The 18,701-nt window shown below is 34.9% G+C and overlaps 1 pseudogene; it reads right to left on the bottom strand.

Moving 5' to 3' along the window:
- Window positions 1-727: 727 nt before the first annotated feature.
- Window positions 728-18,701, bottom strand: part of LOC129053141 (deleted in azoospermia-like) — a 41,173-nt pseudogene continuing 23,199 nt past the window's right edge.

Consider the following 18,701-nt stretch of genomic DNA (forward strand, 5'->3'; position numbering starts at 1 on the left):
CCTAGTAAAGTTTAGTTTGCCTTGGATTCTTTAAAAAATTAGGCCCAGAATTTTAGTTACCTAATTACTATCCCAATCGAATTGGATACATATATATATATGTGGATTCTAGATAAAAGATAACATACTTTGAACAAACATGATGATTCACTGACTGGACTGTTTGCTTAGAATCTGTTTTACTAGGTTTGGATAAGAAGACTTCAATAAAGCTAATTATACATTGAGTTCCACTGATTAAAAATGCAGTTTTAAAAATTCTGGTTTTCAGGCAAATTTCTAGATAAATCATAAATGCAAAGCTCAATACTGAAATACTGTACTGTTCACAGGTACTTCTTGGAGAAGTGAAATGCTTGTGTTCGGACTATCAAAATTCTTAGCTTTCAAATCAGGTTTTAAAAACTTGTTTTTGAAAATCAGTATTTGCTTTTAAACACTTAAAATGCAAATTTCTTTTAAAAATCCTTGCAGATAAATCTTAACATTCTTTCAGTCTCAATTATTTGTTACTTTAAACTATATATTAAACACAGAACCAGGTTCTAAATAAACATCTAAGGAGGAACAGTTTCAATGTAAGATAAAACTAGAGAGTCTAATAATACAACTTATACAGAAAGTTTCAGTGTGATTTACCAAAATTCAGAATTTCTGTAATAGTGGAAAACTTTTAGCTTAATATTCAAAACCAGCAACTTCCCACAAAACTGGACAGCTGAGAGGATCAAACAGATTTAAATACTGTCAAACTTCTTCTGAAGCGATGCACTCTTTTATCCTGGAAAAGACAGAAATAGTCCTTTTATTTTACCGAAAATTTCTGATGACTACTATGGGTCTGAAAGTTGTCAAAACTTAAACCGTTTGTTTTGAGTTTAAACATTACAAATAATGAGAAAAAAAAGATGATTCTTTTCAGGAAGCATATTTGAACACTGGGATGATAAATGTACCAAGATGGCTAGTTTTATTAAACAGTTAAAAAAGAAATCAATAATTAAAGAAAACAAATTCCAGTAAACTCAGAAATAACAGGACTTAAACTCAGTATCATTTTATGTACTTCTTAGTTAATAATTTTGCAGTGATGTCCCAAAGACAGCTGGTAGAAAATGTAATTGTAAAAAATACTTTTTTTCACTAATTGAACTGCATTTAATAGCAACTACAGCTTGCGAACAGCTCTCCAATCTGAAAGTTAATGTTTTTAGATTAAAATATGTAAGTTTTGGCATTTAAAGACGTATCATTAACCTGTGTAGACATGCCATACTTTAGAAAGGAAGATAAAACTTTAAAATACATGCAAAACTTTATTTTCACTCTATGTTGCCTACAGACATGCAAAGAGAAGTGAGAGGCCTTACAAGGAGGAATGGGAATGAGTAAACGAGTAACAACATTTCCTTTTCTACAAAGCTGTGCCCTTTTTTTAAGACTTCAGTTTCATTTTCAGCCTTCATTTTTAAGGCTTCAGTTTCATTTCAAGCCATAAAAGTGGCTTCTGGAAGTTACCTCATCTGTCAAAAGAGTGATAATCTATTTAGGTTAAAATCTAGAAAACTGGACACCAACATGTATCTTCAGAGGTCATGTAGGAAGCAAGATTGTAAAAGGGCTGGATAATTAAGACAATGAAGAGTGAAATCAGCTATGGAAATTGTAAATACATTCAAAAATATCTCAGGCATTCTAATTCAATATAACAACATGCAGTCAATCAAAATAGGTCTAGATGTTAGACAACTGCAGGATGCCAACTTCTGATTCCTCTCCCAAATAAGTAGAAAACTCTGCAAGTTTCAAAGGGAGTCTTTTGTCTAACACCAGGTGAGAACTCAAGTTTAAAAAAATATTTTCTGGGCCAGACATGGTGGCACACGCCTGTAATCCCAGCACTTCGGGAGGCTGAGGCAGGAGGATCACTTGAGCCCAGGAGTTCAAGACGAGCCAGGACAATATAGTAAGATTCTCTCTTAAAAAAAAAATCTTTTGGCTGGGCACGGTGGCTCACGCCTGTAGTCCCAGCACTTTGGGAGGCCGAGGCAGGCATGTCACAAGGTCAGAAGATCGAGACCATCCTGGCTAACAGGATGGAACCCCATCTTTACTAAAAACACAAAAAATTAGTTGGGCGTGGTGGCGGGTACCTGTAGTCCCAGCTACTCGGGAGGCTGAGGCAGGAGAACGGCATGAACCCGGAAGGCAGCAGAGCTTGCTGTGAGCCAAGATCGCACCGCTGCACTCCAGCCTGGGTGACAGAGTGGGACTCTATCTCAAAAACAAAAACAAACAAACAAAAAAAACTTTTTAACTAGCTAAGTGTGGTGGTGCATGTCTGTAGTCCTAACTATTCGGGACGCTGAGGCAGAAGGATCCCTTGAGTGCAGGAGTTTGAGGTTGTAGTAAGCTGTGATTGCGACACTGCACTCCAGCCTGGATGACCAAATGAGGTCACCTCAAAAAAAAAAAAAAAAAAAAAAAACACAATCTTTTTAACCAGCTAAGTGTGGTGGTGCAAGTCTGCAGTCCTAACTATTTGGGACGCTGAGGCAGAAGGATCCCTTGAGTGCAGGAGTTTGAGGTTGTAGTAAGCTGTGATTGCGACACTGCACTCCAGCCTGGATGACCAAATGAGGTCAACTCAAAACAAAACAAAAAAAAACACACGAAAGACTGTCTTCTGCTTTGAACATCATTTAAGTACTACTGCAGACACCAATGTAATCAGAACTTTGGGCAAGGTAAGCTGATGTACCATTCCAGTTCTTTCTTTTCTAAATTATACTATCTATGTAGAATGAAGCAACAAGAGAACAAATGTCAAATTTAAATATGTTTACTCCCTGTTGCAAAGATGTTAAGAACTTAATTCTGCTATGTGGCTCTACTCTTCTACATTATACAGATGATCCATAATACAACCTTTTAAAAAGTCTTAAGCTTCATCCCATATCCATTCACAGATGAAAAAAAGCTGGTTGTGTTTTAAGACACAAAGCGATGGTTAAACATTTTCTGTCTAATGTAAAGTGTGTAGCCAGTTTTGACAAATCTGGCAGTTCCACAAAAGGTTGAATATGACTTAGCAATTCCATTCCCAAGTATATACGCAAGAGAAGTAAGCACGTATGTCCACACAATAACTTGTACGTGAATATTCACAGCATTATTTATAACAGCTAAAAAATGGAAATAATCCAAATGTCTTTAACAGATGAATGCATAAACAGAATAAATATCTACAAATGAAAAGAAATGATGAAGTTCTGATAAGTGCTAGAATACTGACGAACCTTACAAACATTAAGCTGAGTGAAAACATCCAGTCACAAAATGCCACATCATTATGTGTGATTCCATATACAAGAAATGTCCGCCACAGGAAAATCCTTAGAGGAAAAAAGTAAATTAGTGGTTGCCTGGGGATACACAAGTTCTGGGAAAATAGCAGGAGACTGCTAAGGTAGGGGGGTGATTTTTGGGGTGATTTAAATATTCTAAAATTGATTGTGGACATGGTTGCAAAACCTTGAATATACGAAAAAACAGTGAAGTGCACACTTTAAATACATAAATTGTATTACTGCTATTATTTCAATAAAATTGTTACTTAAAAAACACCTTCCCTTTATTAACCATAGTATTTTTCTCCCACTGGGCTGACCAGGTTAGTTCTTTTTCATATTTATAGACTTAAAACCACAAGAACCCAGAAACCTTTAGTCCTGTACCTTCTCATTCTAGACTTGTAAAAACTAGAACCTTAATAAAAGATTTATCTATCTAACATGGATAGAAAGTGGGAGCAGAAATCAGATCTTTCTGGAATTCAACTAGCCACATTCTCTTCCACTTCACCAACTCTGAATCAACCTTTCTTTCTTTCTACTGAACTTTTTACTGCTTCATTTTACCCCTTTTCTCCCTTCACACTGTTCAGGTGTATCATCTGAATAAACCATTTCTTTTCTTCTCTTTAGTCCAATATGCATGTATTAAGTTCTACTTTTCTTTTCCTTTTTTTTATTTTTATTTTTTTTGAGAGAAAGGTCTCTCACTCTGTTGCCCAGGCTGGACTACAATGGCACGATCACGGCTCGGTGCAGCCTCAACTTTCCAGGCTCAAGCAATCCTCCTGCCTCAGACTCCTCTGGAGTAGTTGGGACTACAGGCATGTACTATCACAACTGGATGATTTTTGTATTTTTTTGTAGAGATGGTGTTTTGCCATGTTACCCAGGGTGGTCTCAAACTCCTGAGCTCAAGCAATCCACCCACCTCAGCCCCCAAGTGTTGGGATTACAGGCGTGAGCCACTGTACCCGGCCAAGATCTGCTTTCTGTATCTAAAATTTTCTTTTACTATTTGGTCATGGTAGTCAACTAACTCTCTTCTCTAGTAAACCCTTTCAATTACAAATTTCTGCTGCAGGGTTCTTCCCTAAATTTGACTACATATATATATCAAGGTTTGGCAGCAGAAAATATACTGCCAAGTAAAACCCACACTGGTTTACTGGGTTACAGTCAAATGCCAACAGTTCAATTAAATGCTCTAGGCCGAGCGCGGTGGCTCACGCCTGTAATCCCAGCACTTTGGGAGGCTGAGGCGGGCAGATCACGAGGTCAGGAGATAGAGAACATCCTGGCTAACACGGTGAAACCCCGTCTCTACTAAAAATAGAAAAAAATTAGCTGGGCGTGGTGGTGGGCGCCTGTAGCCCCAGCTACTTGGAAGGCTGAGGCAGGAGAATGGCATTAAGTAAACCCAGGAGGTGGAGCTTGCAGTGAGCCTAGATGGTGCCACCGCACTCCAGCCTGGGCGACAGAACGAGACTCCGTCTCAAAAAAAAAAAAAAAAAAAAAAAAATTCCTCTAAGAAATCTCAAAATACATGTACCACAAGGAAAACAGCTAACTTGAGAGGGAACAAGTGGGCTTTTTAATATGCATACCATTCCTTTCATATCTTGAAGTAGTCATCTTGAGTAACAACAGAATTTATCAGTCTGCTCTCTGGATTAAACAGACAAGATACCACCATCTGTATGCTTCAGTCCACAGATTTCTGAAACACATAAGTTTTCAGTAATGTAAAGACAACTCGTTCTTTCACTCGCTCTTAATAAGGGTGTGTGTTTCTTTTATGTTGATGGTTTACTGAACATATTAGTTTATTTCTAAAGAAACGCAAAAAATGCTAAAAGAGGCTGGCAACAGTGGCTCACACCTGTAATGCCAGCATTTTGGGAGTCCGAGGCGGACAGATCACCTGAGATCAGGAGTTCAAGACCATCCTGGCCAACACGGCGAAACCCCTTCTCCACTAAAAAATACAAAAATTAGCTGGGTGGCGGGCGCCTGTAATTCCACCTATTCAGGAGGCTGAGGCAGGGAGAATTACTGGAACCTAGGAGACGGAAGTTGCAGTGAGCCGAGATCACACCACTGCACTCCCAGCCTGGGTGACACCGGAATTTGTAATTCCTACCACATATCCTCAGTATGTAAGTTTTCTGACAAATCAAAGAATTATTTTAGAACCTTAGCGATACAATACTCGTTTAAAAAGCTCAGTTTGTTAAATCCCTAAGTGAACTCCAATGTTTCAAGAAAAAAAAAAAAAAAAAAAACTCAGGACAAAACCTGCCAATTATACTGTAAGAGTATGTTTTAATATTTATTCACTATTTAAAATCCAATATCAAATCAAGGAATTTACACTCCAATGGGATTTCTTGGGTATTATACCTATTACCAGCACATCAACTACTTCCACACTCCCACCTATTTAACAGAACACATGTGATGCAAGAGTGACAGTATTGTTATTACAGAAATTTGCAGTAATGATAAAAAACAGAAACAACGCTGTCTATTTCAGTATTTGAATAATTACTCCTGACTTCACCACTGTTGGAAACTTCTGCCACATATAATGTTATGGAGAGAATGCTTATTTAAATAATATTTTTCACTGCTTAAGATCAAAACTGTGGTAAAAGAAAAGGGACATATAATTCATACGAATTCTTCTTTTGAGTAGAATTCTAGAGGAAACCCTCCCATAGCATTCTTCCAAATCATATTAATACAGTATTTATTAAAGAATGGCTTTTTAAAATTAGTGGAACTGAAATACAGGAAACGACTGCTGAATCAGAAACTTTATGTATATACTGAATATTTGGGGTATCTGAAATTTCAGCAACCTTTACATTAACTTCTGAGTATTGGTCCATTATTTAAGCTCCATGATTTATGGCTAACATCTTAAAATTTGGGCAAAAATGTTTGCTTCTCAAAAAAAGTTATTAAAACTAGAAAAAAACACAAAATACATATTTTTAAAAAATTCAAAGTTAGACGTTTGCCTTCTGTGGGCCATTTCCAGAGGGTGGGGTAGCTTCATGAATTGAGCATTCATTTGGCACAACATCACTTCCTGTATCAACTTCTCCACAGTGACAGTTAAGAGCTGAACAAAGCCTATATTTAAAATAATGAAAGTGTAATTAAACAGATATACAGATACGTTTAAAAGCTACTTATTTATTCCTCAAAAAGGTGAGCTGGTATCAAAAGTTTCAACGTAGGTTGTGTTGAAATTCAATTGTGTTACTTCAGAAACCTTGTTTTAAACGAAAAGTCGAAATACATTAAGGCAGCCTTTGGTTTTAAAATCTCTTCCAGGCATCAACATAATCAGATGTAGAAGGATTCTAAGAAACAAATGTAGTACGGGAGTGTTTGAGAATTTTAACACTTATTATATCCTTCAAATATGCAGTCGTGATTTAAGACAGCAGCTCTGGTGTATTAGAGGTAATACTCTAATTCCTCTTTAAGAGGAATTAATAGCAAAACATTTTATTCCGATTCCTCTTTAAGAGAAATTAATAGCAAAACATTTCGGTTTCTCTTCAACAAATTTTTTATGGCTAGTAAAGCCAGAGGCATATTCTAGGCAGATACATGCTAATTCTAAAGCCAAGTTAATACTACCATTCCTGGATTATATGGTCTATCAACAAGTAACTGAACACTTATCATTATGTGGACCAGCTACTGTTTCAGCACACAAAAACCTGAGAGACAAAAAGGCACTGTTGCTCCCATGGGAGTTTACAATTGGGTTGAAGTAACAAAACATAAAACATTAATATAAAGAACCATTTAAAAATATCTATAGGCATATATGGCATAGAAAAAAAAGTCAAGAAAGATGAGGAAGTGTATGTTTCATTAATTTCACTTTACTCCATAACCCCTTTTGCTCCCCAACAGGCCACTATGGTGGCATCTTAAAAAAAAAAAGGAAGGAAACCAAAACTATTAAAATATTCCTACACATTTTCAAAAACTCATGAGATACACAATATTGAAGCACTTATCATGCTGGCTCCTTTGTTACTAAAATGAAAGAAACAGAGTAGAAAAAAGAAGTACTTTATGTTTCTAACCCCTGACGTTCTTGTTACTTTTGTATGTAAAACCTCGCCATTTTCCCAATTTTCTGGAGTTGGCATTGTGGAAATCTCAAGGATACGAGTTCTTTCAATTTATTACTTATCACCATAGATATGATTATGGGTCACAGATATAGTCACATCTATGAAAAGAGGCCCAGAGAACTACTATCATGAAGCAGCAAGCTAAAATAGAAATATAATTGAAATTCTGTGTTCTAAGAATGGGATGATAATTTTATTTCACTCTATCTCCCTAAACAATTGATGAAAGTCAGTCTGGATGTTTCAGCTATTTGACAGTGAAGATGAAAAACTACATGCTGAAATACAGAAGGGGACAACGAATCTCAGAAAACTGTTTTACAGAGAATCTCAGAAAACTGTTTTACAGAAAAGTTATTGCTAACTATATTCCTGTCAAAATGTTAATACACTACTTCTAAATAATACAGAGGGCTTCATTCTAGACTAATTGCAAGTGTTTTCCTAAATTTTAGGTACACTTCACTAGTTTAAAATGACACACTATTCAGGAAATTTGTACAAACAACTTAAAAGGGCTCAACAGTATCTGAAAATAAATCATTTTACTCCCTCTTCAATTACCTGATAATTATATACAGGCAACTGATACCCAGTGGTGACCTGACCTGGTGAACCTGGGTAAGATATGTCTGAAAGTAAGTTTACAGAAAGAATGAATACGGTAAAACATCTTTTTAAATTAGAAAGAAATATTATTCCCAAAATTTAAAAAAAAATGAAAAACTTTAAAATATTTTACTTTTCTAAATACAACAAAGCGGAATTCTAAATGAATGAATGACTTTAGAAAGAAAGAAATATTCTCTATCAAGTGCTAAGCCCCTTTGGGTGGGGCAGAGGAACACACAAATGACAAAAGTAGTGACTATTTCACCAGGCAAAGTTTACCTAACTTACACTGTGTACTTACGCCCACCCAGAAGTTATTTCTTACACTGCTGATAAGGCTCCATTAAGACAGATTTCAATGTAAGTTAAGTTAATACATTTGCTATTTCTTTGTCAATATACTTCCAGATAGTTTTGTGTTTGACAATACTACACGGTAATATGTAGTTCTCCTACAGATGTTATGTTTTTTTCTGTACTTCATTTCGAAAAACTAAGGGCAGTATACAATCCAAAACTGGAGAAGGACAGTACAATGTCTTATATGTTTCAATAAATACTTATTGTTTGAAAACATATAGGAAGCGGCATACATGAATACACCCAGATTCAGTAACGGCTCACTGTAAATGTTAGAAACAAGTAGGGCTTTTTCTCTAGCCATTGTTCAGAGAAGAAAAAAGAAGAAGAGGTATAATCCTACACATTTCAAGTACATGCAGAATGTCAATAAATGAGAGACACTGAAGAACTATTTCACTACTATTTTGTTACTTTATTTTCCATCAAAGAAAATGTCTTTTCAACTAACACATAAATAGAATGGACTAAGAACAAAATAAAGGTAATTTATCACCAATAAGTGATACAGTACGTCAAATCCTACTTTAAATATCAAACTAATCAGGATCAGAGAAATTATATGCCAGAAATTCACAGGATTTATAGGTATAGTAAATGACATCAGAAATCTATACATTCCAGAACCAGAATATATCCAGAAGTCAGCAGTTTATATGAGGTGGCATCTGGAAATCATTGCAAGTAAAGAAGAGCTAGATTAATCGCTATCCTTAAAGAATAAACTAGGCAGAAACATCAGAACAGCTGCTTTCAAATATTTTCGGAACTAGGTATAAGGGGGGAAAGAAGCTCAGGTGTTTTAGAGGTAATACTCTTTTTTATTCCTATTCTTATTTAAGAGTAATTAACAGCAAAACATTTCTGTTTCTCTTCAACAAGTTTTTTGTGGCTGGTAAAGCCAGAGGCAGACCCTAGGCAGATACATGCTAATTCTAAAGTAACATTAATACTATCTTTCTTAGATTACACAGTCTATCAACAAGTAACTGAACACTTATTATGTGGACCAGCCACTGCTTAAGCACACAAAAACCTGAGAGAGAAAAAGGCACTGTTGTGCCCATGGGAGATTGCAACTGGGTTAAAAAGAAAGTAACAAAATGTAACACATTAATATAAAGAACCATTTAAAAATATTTATAGGCATATATGATATGAAAAGTAATCCAGAAAGAACAGGAAGTGCATGGTAGGCTAATTCACTTTACCAGAGGTACAACCTACCTTCTTTGCTCCCCAACAGGCCACTGCAGTGGCATCTTAAAAAAAAAAAAAAAAGAAAAACAGGAAACCAAAATTACTCAAATATTCCTAAACATTTTCAAAAACACATGATATATATAATATTGAAGTACTCATACTGGCTCCTTTGTTATTATAATAAAAGAAACGGAATGGAAAAAAGAAGTGCTTTATGGTTCTAATCCCTGACATTCTTGTTACTTCCACATATAAATATAAAACCTCACCTTTTCCCCAATTTTTTGGATTTGGCATTGTGGAAATCTCAAAGATGTTACTACTTTCAATTTATTATGACAGATATAATAATTGGTCATAGATAAGAGTCCTATCTACTATGAAAAGAGAACCAGACAACAACTGTGGTGAAGCAGCCTGCTAAAATGAAACTATAATTTGAATTACGTGCTCTAAGAATTGGGTAATAATTTTATTCACTCTATATCCCTAAAAAATTCATGAAAGTCATTCTGGATGTTTCATTCAGCTATTTGACAGCAAAGATGAAAACTATACCCTGAAATATAGAAGGGCCAAATCTCAGAAAACTCTTCTACAGAAAAGTTATTGCCAAGTATATTCCTGTCAAAATATTATTCCATTACTTCTAAGTAATACAGAAGTCTTCATTCTAGACTTACTCTAAGTGTTTTCTTAAATTTTACCTATACTTCACTAGTTTAAAATGACAAACTATTCAGGAAATTTGTATCAACAACTTTAAGGCCTCGATAATATCTGAAAGCAAACATTTTACTCCTTACATTACCTGATAATTATATACAGGCAACTGATATCCAGTGGTGACCTGAACTGGTGAATTTGGATAAGCAGGAAATGCCTGAAAATAAAGGTTACAGAAAAAAATTAATACGGTATACCGTTTTTTAAAATTAGAAAGAAATACAATTCCCAATATAACAAAAATACGAAAAACTTTGAAACAGTAATTGTTTTTCTACGTACAGCAATGCAGATTTCTAAATGACTGACTTTATGAAGAAATAAAAATTCTCTTGTCAAGTGCTACCCTTTGGGTGGGGAGGGGGAAGAGACAAATGACAAAAGAAGTGACTATTTCACCAGCCAAAGTTTACCTTATATATATCGGGTACTTATGCCCACCCAGAAGTTATTTCTTACACTGGTGATAAGGCTCCATTAAGACAGATTGCAATGTAAGTTAAATTAACACATTTGCTATCTCCCTGTAAAAATATTTCTAGACTGTTTTGTATTAGACAATAATATAGGGTAACATGTAGTTCTATAGAAGTTATGGCTTTTTCTGTACTTCGTTCTGAAAAACTAAGTGCAGTCTATAATCCAATAGTGGAGAAGAGAAAGCATGTCTTGTATGTTTCAATAAATTCTTATTGTTTGAAAACATACAGGCAGCAGCATACATGAATACACCCAGATTCAGTAATGGCTCACAGTAAATGACACAAACAAGTAGGGTTTTTTTTCTAGCCACTGTTCAGAGAAGGAAAAAGAAGAGGTATACCATACATGTTTCAAGCACGTGGAAAATGTCAACAAATTAGAGACACTGCACAACTGGTTCACTATTATTTTGTTACTTTATTTTCCATCAAAGAATACGTCTTTTAAACTAACACATAAATAAAATAGACTAAGAAGAATACAAACGTTATTTATCAACAGTAAGTGATAGAGTATGTCAAATCCTACTTTAAATATCAATGTAAGCAGGATCACAGAAATTAGATGCCAGAAGCTCACGCGATTTATATATATATATATCAAACCACATCGGAAATCTACCCATTCCAGAACCAGAATATATCCAGAAGTCAGCAATTTACATGAGGAGGCATCTGGAAATCATTTCAAATAAAGAGTAGCTAGATGAACTGCTAAACTTACAGAAGAATAAAGTGGGCAGACACGTAAGGAGAGCTGCTTTCATGCACTTTAGGAACTGGTTATAAGGGGAAAAGCAGCTCAGGTGGTTTAGAGGTAATACTCTTGTTTATTCCTATTCTTATTTAAGAGTAATTAACAGCAAAGCATTTCTGTTTCTCTTCTACAAATGTTCTATTGCTGGTAAAGCCAGAGGCAGATTCTACGCAGATACATACTAATTCTAAAGCCACGTGAATACTACCTTTCTTTGATTATATAGTCTATCATTATGTGGACCTGCCATTGCTTAAGCACATAAAAACCTGAGAGCAAAAAAGGCACTGTTGCTCTCATTGGAGTTTATAATCGGGTTAACAAGAAAGTAAATAAATAAATAAATAAAACATTAATATAAAGAATCATTTAAACATATTTATAGGCATATATGACATGGAAAAAAATCAAGAATGAACAGGAAGTGTACGTTTGGCTAATTCACTTAACGTCAAGTACAACATAATCCCTTTGCTCTCCAACAGGCCACTATGGTGGCACCTTTTAAAAAAAAAAAAAAAAAAAAGAAAAAACGGACACCAAAACTATTAAAATATTCCTACACATTTTCAAAAACACATGAGAAACACAATATTGAAGTACTTATCCTGCTGTCTCCTTTGTCATTATAATAAAAGTAACAGAATGGAAAACTTAAGTACTTTATGTTTTTAGTCCATGACATTCTTGTTACTTTTATATATGAAACTTCACGTTTCTCCAGATTTTCTGGAGTTGGCAATGTGGAAACCTCAAAGATAGTAGCTCTTTCAGTTTATCACCATAGATATAATTATGGGTCATAGACACAGTCGTATCTATGAAGAGAGATCCAGAGAATTACTACCGTGAAACAGCCAGCTAAAATGAAAATATAATTGGAATTCTGTGCTCTAAAAAGTGGATCATAATTTTACTTCACTCTATCTCCCTAACAAAATTCAGCAAAGTCAAGTTTGGATGTTTCATTCAGTTATTTGACAGCAAAGATGAAAACTACAATCCAGAAATGAAGAAGGGGACACCAAATCTCAGAAATCTGTTCTACAGAAAAGTTATTGCCAAGTATATTCCTGTCAAAATATTACTTCATTACTTCTAAATAAGACAGAGGTCTTCATTCTACACTAACTCTAAGTGTTGCCTTAAATTTTAGGTACACTTCACTAGTTTAAAATGACAACCTATTCAGGAAATTTGTATAAACAAGTTAAAGGCCTCTATAATATCAGAAAGCAAATCATTTTACTTCCTCTTACATTACCTGATAATTATATACAGGCAACTGATATCTAGTGATGACCTGAACTGGTGCATTTGGATAAGTACGATATGCCTGAAAATAAATTATACAGAAAGAATGAATAAATAAGGTAAAACGTATTTTTTAATTAGAAAGAAATATTCACAGTAGAACAAAAATATGAAAAACATTGAAATACTAATTATTTTTCTATATACAACAATGCAGAATTGTAAATGACTGATTTATGAAGAACGTATTATTCTCGGTCAAGTCCTACGGTTGGGCGTGGAGGGGGAACAGACAAATGACAAAAGAATTGGCTATTTCACCAGGCAAACTTAACCTTACTTATATTATGTACTTATGCCCACCCAGAAGTTATTTCTTACACTGGTGATAAGGCTACATTAAGACAGAGTTCAATGTAAGTTAAATTAATACATTTGCTATTTCCCTGTAAAAATGCTTCCGGACTGATTTGTGTTTGACAATATTATAAGGTAATATGTAGTTCTACAGAATTTATGGCGTTTTCTGTACTTTACGTTGAAAAACTAAGTGCAGTATACAATCCAATAGTGGAAAAGAGACAGTATAAAGTCTCATATGTTTCAATAAATACTCATTGTTTGAACACATATAGGTACGCAGCAGGCATGAATACACCCAGATTCGGTAATGGCTCACAGTAAATGTTAGAAGAAGGGCTTTTATTCTAGCCATTGTTCAGAGAAGGAAAAAGAAGATGAGGTATACCGTACGTGTTTCAAGCACAGGGAAAACGTCAACAAATGAGAAACACTGAATAACTATTTCACTACTATTCTGTTACTTTATTTTCCATCAAAGCAAATGTCTTTTCAACTAAGATATAAATAAAATGAACTAAGAAGGAAATAAACGTTATTTATCACCAATAAGTGACAGAATATGTCAAATCTACTTTAAATAGCAAAGTAACAAGGGTCAGAGACACTACATGCTAGAAACTGATGGGACTTACAGATATCTAAAACTATCAGAAATCTACCTATTCCAGAATCAGAATATATCCAGAAGTCAGCAATTTATATGCAGAGGCATCTGGAAATCATTTCAAATAAAGAATAGCTGGATTAATTGCTAAACTTAGAGAAGAATAAAGTAGGCAGACACATGAGAAGAACTGCTTTCAAATATTTTAGTTACATGGGGGAAAGCAGCTCAGGTGTTATAGAGGTAATGCTCTTTTTAATCCTATTCTTATTTAAGAGTAATTAACAGAAAAACATTTCTGTTTCTCTTTATCAAATTTTTTATGCTTGGTAAATCCAGACGCAGATTCTAATCAGATACATGCTCTTCTAAAGCCAAATTAATACTACCGTTCTTAGGTAAAGCCACATTAGGACTACCTTTCTTACATTAAATAATCTACCAACAAGTAACTGAACACTTGTCATTACGTGGATAAGCCATTGCTTAAGCATACAAAACCTGAGAGAGAAAAAGGCACTGTTGCTGCCATGAGAGGTTAAAAAGAAAGTAACAAAACGTAACACATTAATATAAAGGATGATTTAAAATATTTATAGGCATATATGACACACAAAAAATCAAGAAAGAAGAGGAAGTATATGTTTCACTAATTCGCTTTACCACAGGAACAACATAACTCCTTTGCGCCCCAACAGGCCAGTGCAGTGGAATCTTTTTTTAAAAAAAAAAAAAGTAACCAAAATTATGTAAATACTCCTACACATTTTCAAAAACCCGTGAGTTACATAATATTGAAGTATTTATCATGATGGCTCCTTTGTTATAATGAAAGAAACAGAATAGAAAAAAAGAAGTACTTTAGGTTTCTAATCCCTGAAGTTCTTGTTGTTACTTCTACATGGAAAACCTCAATCTTCCCAATTTTCTGGAAATAGAATTGTAGCATCCTCAAAGATATTAATTCTTTGAATTTGTTACCACACATATGATTACGGGTCATAGATAAGAGTTGTATCGTTGAAAACAGACCCAGAGAACTACTACCATGAAGAAGTAAGCTAAAATAAAAATACAATTGGAATTCTGTGCTCTAAGAATTGGGTAAAGCTTTTATTTCACTTTATATCTCTGCAAGATTCATGAAAGTCAGCCTGGATGTTTCAGCTCTTTGACAGCAAAGATAACAAAATACATGCTGAAACAAAGACGGAAACACAAATCTCAGAAATTGTTCTACAGAAAAGTTATTGCTGAGTACACTCCTGTCAAAATCTTATTTCATCACTTCTAAGTAACACAGAGGTCCTCATTACACGAATTCTAAGTGATTTCTTAAATTTTAGGTACATTTCACTACTTTAAAATGACAAACTATTCAAGCAATTTGTATAAACAAGTTGAAGGCCTCAATAGTAGCTGAAGGTAAAACATTTTACTCCCTCTTCAATTACCTGATAATTATATACAGGCAACTGATATCCAGGGATGACGGAATTTATAGATATAAATTGACCTGGTGAATCTGGATAAGTAGAATAAGCCTGAAAATAAAGTTGACAGAAAGAATGGATTAATACAGTAAAACATTTTTTTTAAATAGAAAGAAATATCATACTCAATATAACAAAAATATGAAAAGCTTTGAAACAGTAATTGTTTTTCTACGTACAGCAATGCAGATTTCTAAATGACTGAATTTATGAAGAAATAAAAATTCTCTGTCAACTGCTACCCTTTGGGTGGAGAGGGGGAAGAGACAAATGACAAAAGAAGTGACTATTTCACCAGCCAAAGTTTACCTTATATATACCGGGTACTTATGCCCACCCAGAAGTTATTTCTTACACTGGTGATAAGGCTCCATTAGGATAGATTTCAACGTAAATTAAATTCATACACTTGCTGTTTCTTTGGCAAAATACTTCTAGATTGTTTGGTATTTGACAACATTATAGGGTAATACTGTAGTTCTTCGACAGATGTTACGGCTTTCTCGGTACTTCATTTCCACAAATTAAGGGCAGTATATAGCCATAACTGGAAAAGAGACAGTATAACGTCTTCTACGTTTCGGTAAATTCTTACTGATTAAAAACATACAGGTAGCAGCATTCATGAATATACCCAGATTCAGTAATGGCTCACCGTAAATGCTAGAAACACATAGGGCTTTTCTTCTAGTCATTGCTCAGAGAAGGAAAAAAGAAGAGGAGGTGTACCCTACACGTATCAAGTACATGGAAAATGTCAACATATGAGAGACACTGAAGAACTATTTCACTACTATTTTGTTACTTTATTTTCCATCAAAGAAAAGGTGTTTTAAACACACACTGAAATAAGAGGAACGAAGAACAAAATAAATGTTCTTTATCACCAGTAAGTGACAGAGGATGTCAAATCTCACTTTAAATATCAAAGCAACCAGCATCAGAGAAATGACATGCCAGAAACTCACGGGATTTATAGATAGAGTAAAAGAGATCAGAAATCTACCCATCCCAGAACCAGAATATATCCAGAAGTCAGCAATTTATATGACGAGGCATCTGGAAAGCACTGCAAGTAAAGAATAGCTAGGTTAACCGCTAACCTTAGAGAACAATAAACTAGGCAGACACATAAGGAGAGCTGCTTCCAAATACTTTAGGAACTAGTTACATAGGGTGAAAAAGGAAGAGACAGGAAGAGATTTGTTCATGTGTCTAAAGAGGTCATTTCTGAGAGAAAGCCTCAAAAAGTATATAAGAAGATTTTTAGCTCAAATAACCAACACTAAGAGTAAGAAATTTCTAACAAAAGTAACAAATTTCCCATTACTCACACTGTTCAAACAGGGATTCCATTGCCACTTACTATGGAAAGTGTAGATACAATTCCACAGACGCAAGGATGACTACAATAAACAAGAGAACAGGAACATAAGCACTTCTTACCTGAACGTACTGAGTTATAGGATTCAGCGTGATTAGGGGCCGCAGGCAAGTTTCAGTGTTTGGATACCTCCAGATGTTCTGAAACTGTGGTGGAGGAGGAGGATTTAATACCAAAGGACGTGGCTGCACAAGACGAGCGCCTTTTTGAAAAGCAAGAAGAAAAAAGCCTATTTTTAGTTATTTGAAAAGCTACCCGGGTCAAAAAAGAACAATTTCTTTTCCTACTCACAGAACTTTTGTTTCCTGATTGCAGGGCCAAGCTTCAGCTTTTTACCCTGGAGATGTATCTGTGACTGAAAAGAGAACAGTAACAAAACTAGAATCCATTTTCAAGTCTTAGCTTCCAAGACTTGAGTAAACACCTAAAGCTTTCTAAGGTTCCTATCATCATAGACGATCAGTGACAACTACGCACCAAATTAAATTTTGTAATCATGAAGCTACCTTATTTACCCTTGCCACTCTAATCAATGTCAAGAGGCATCAAGTGAAAGTTGATCAAAAACTTTTCATCACCCTGTCTCCAACCTTTCCAGTCTGTAGTTCATGAACCTAGGTGTCCACTCAGAAATAAACAGGATCTATCAAGTTATGGGAGGTTACTCTGACTTTGCATTTTGAACAGGAAGTCTAACGTCCTCCAAATTTTACACAGGTCTGAGTATCTCACTAACATTAAACGTTGTAGCAGTAAGATAAGTAAGAGATTTTTCTATTACTTACCTCTACTATCTTCTGGACATCCACATCATCAACAAATGAAACAAATCCATAGCTATAAAGGCAGATAAATGAAGCATAAAATCACCATCATACAGTACATGGTTCAGAACTTCTACTGTTCTATATACAGAAGTGATCATGACCAAAGATGAATAATATACCATGATAAGTATTTGCTAACATGCACATGACAGATCCTCTACAAACACTACTTTTTCTTAAGCAGAACTACGTCAAAATGTGCTAGAATTAGGGCACTGTGAAAACTTCATTGATTAACAAAGAATTCACATCTGTGAACCTGAATTTAACTTACTATCTAAGACAAGGTGGTTAAAATTTAAGATGCGGTGCAGTGTACGAAGAAAACAATTATTTGAGAAAACTGATTAACTCATCTGTATGAAATAAAAATTGCAGACATTTCAAAACAAACATTAGAAAAATGACTAAATAAAAGAACTGGTAATAACCTTTTATCCCCTACGTGAAAGAAATTAACACCGCAAACAATTTCATTTATACAAGGGTCAGAATATCAGTTTTGAAGTCTTGTCTCATACCTATAGAACAGGGGACTAGAGTTCAGATATTTTTGATAAAATTACTCACCCTTTGGACACACCACTTCGATTCGTGATTATCTTCACTTCCTTCACAGAACTGTATCTACCAAAGCAGCTTCTGATCTCAGTTTCATCCGTCTATGGAACAGAATTGAACGTCAGAGTAAAAATTCAGCATTCAAAAATTTCAACTTTACTACAATTTTACTACCATGAGGGGGAAATTTTTTCCCCATTTATCCCCAAATGACCAGTAGCTCTTTGTCAAAGATATTTTTAGTACCTATGGGTCAAACCTGAAAGCAATTCTAAACCTCCATGAAGTACAAAAACACATTAAGTTTGTAACAGGGCCCAAATCCCATTGTTCATGATGTACTTTAAGGTAAAAATGAGGTATGAATACAATACCCTATCATCAATTCCACCAACAAAAACAGTGTTTGGCATGATTTTGCCTTCTGGTAAAACCCAGCCTTGGCTAGCCGCAGCTGATGAAGACTGGGTGCTGGCCTCTCTGCAGATGGTTGAGTTGGGAGTCTCAGGATTTGCAGCAGACTGTAATTTGGGAAGTAGACATCATAATTACGTAT

This window comes from Pongo abelii, chromosome Y, assembly GCF_028885655.2.
Source record: "Pongo abelii isolate AG06213 chromosome Y, NHGRI_mPonAbe1-v2.0_pri, whole genome shotgun sequence".
Lineage (NCBI taxonomy): Eukaryota > Metazoa > Chordata > Mammalia > Primates > Hominidae > Pongo > Pongo abelii.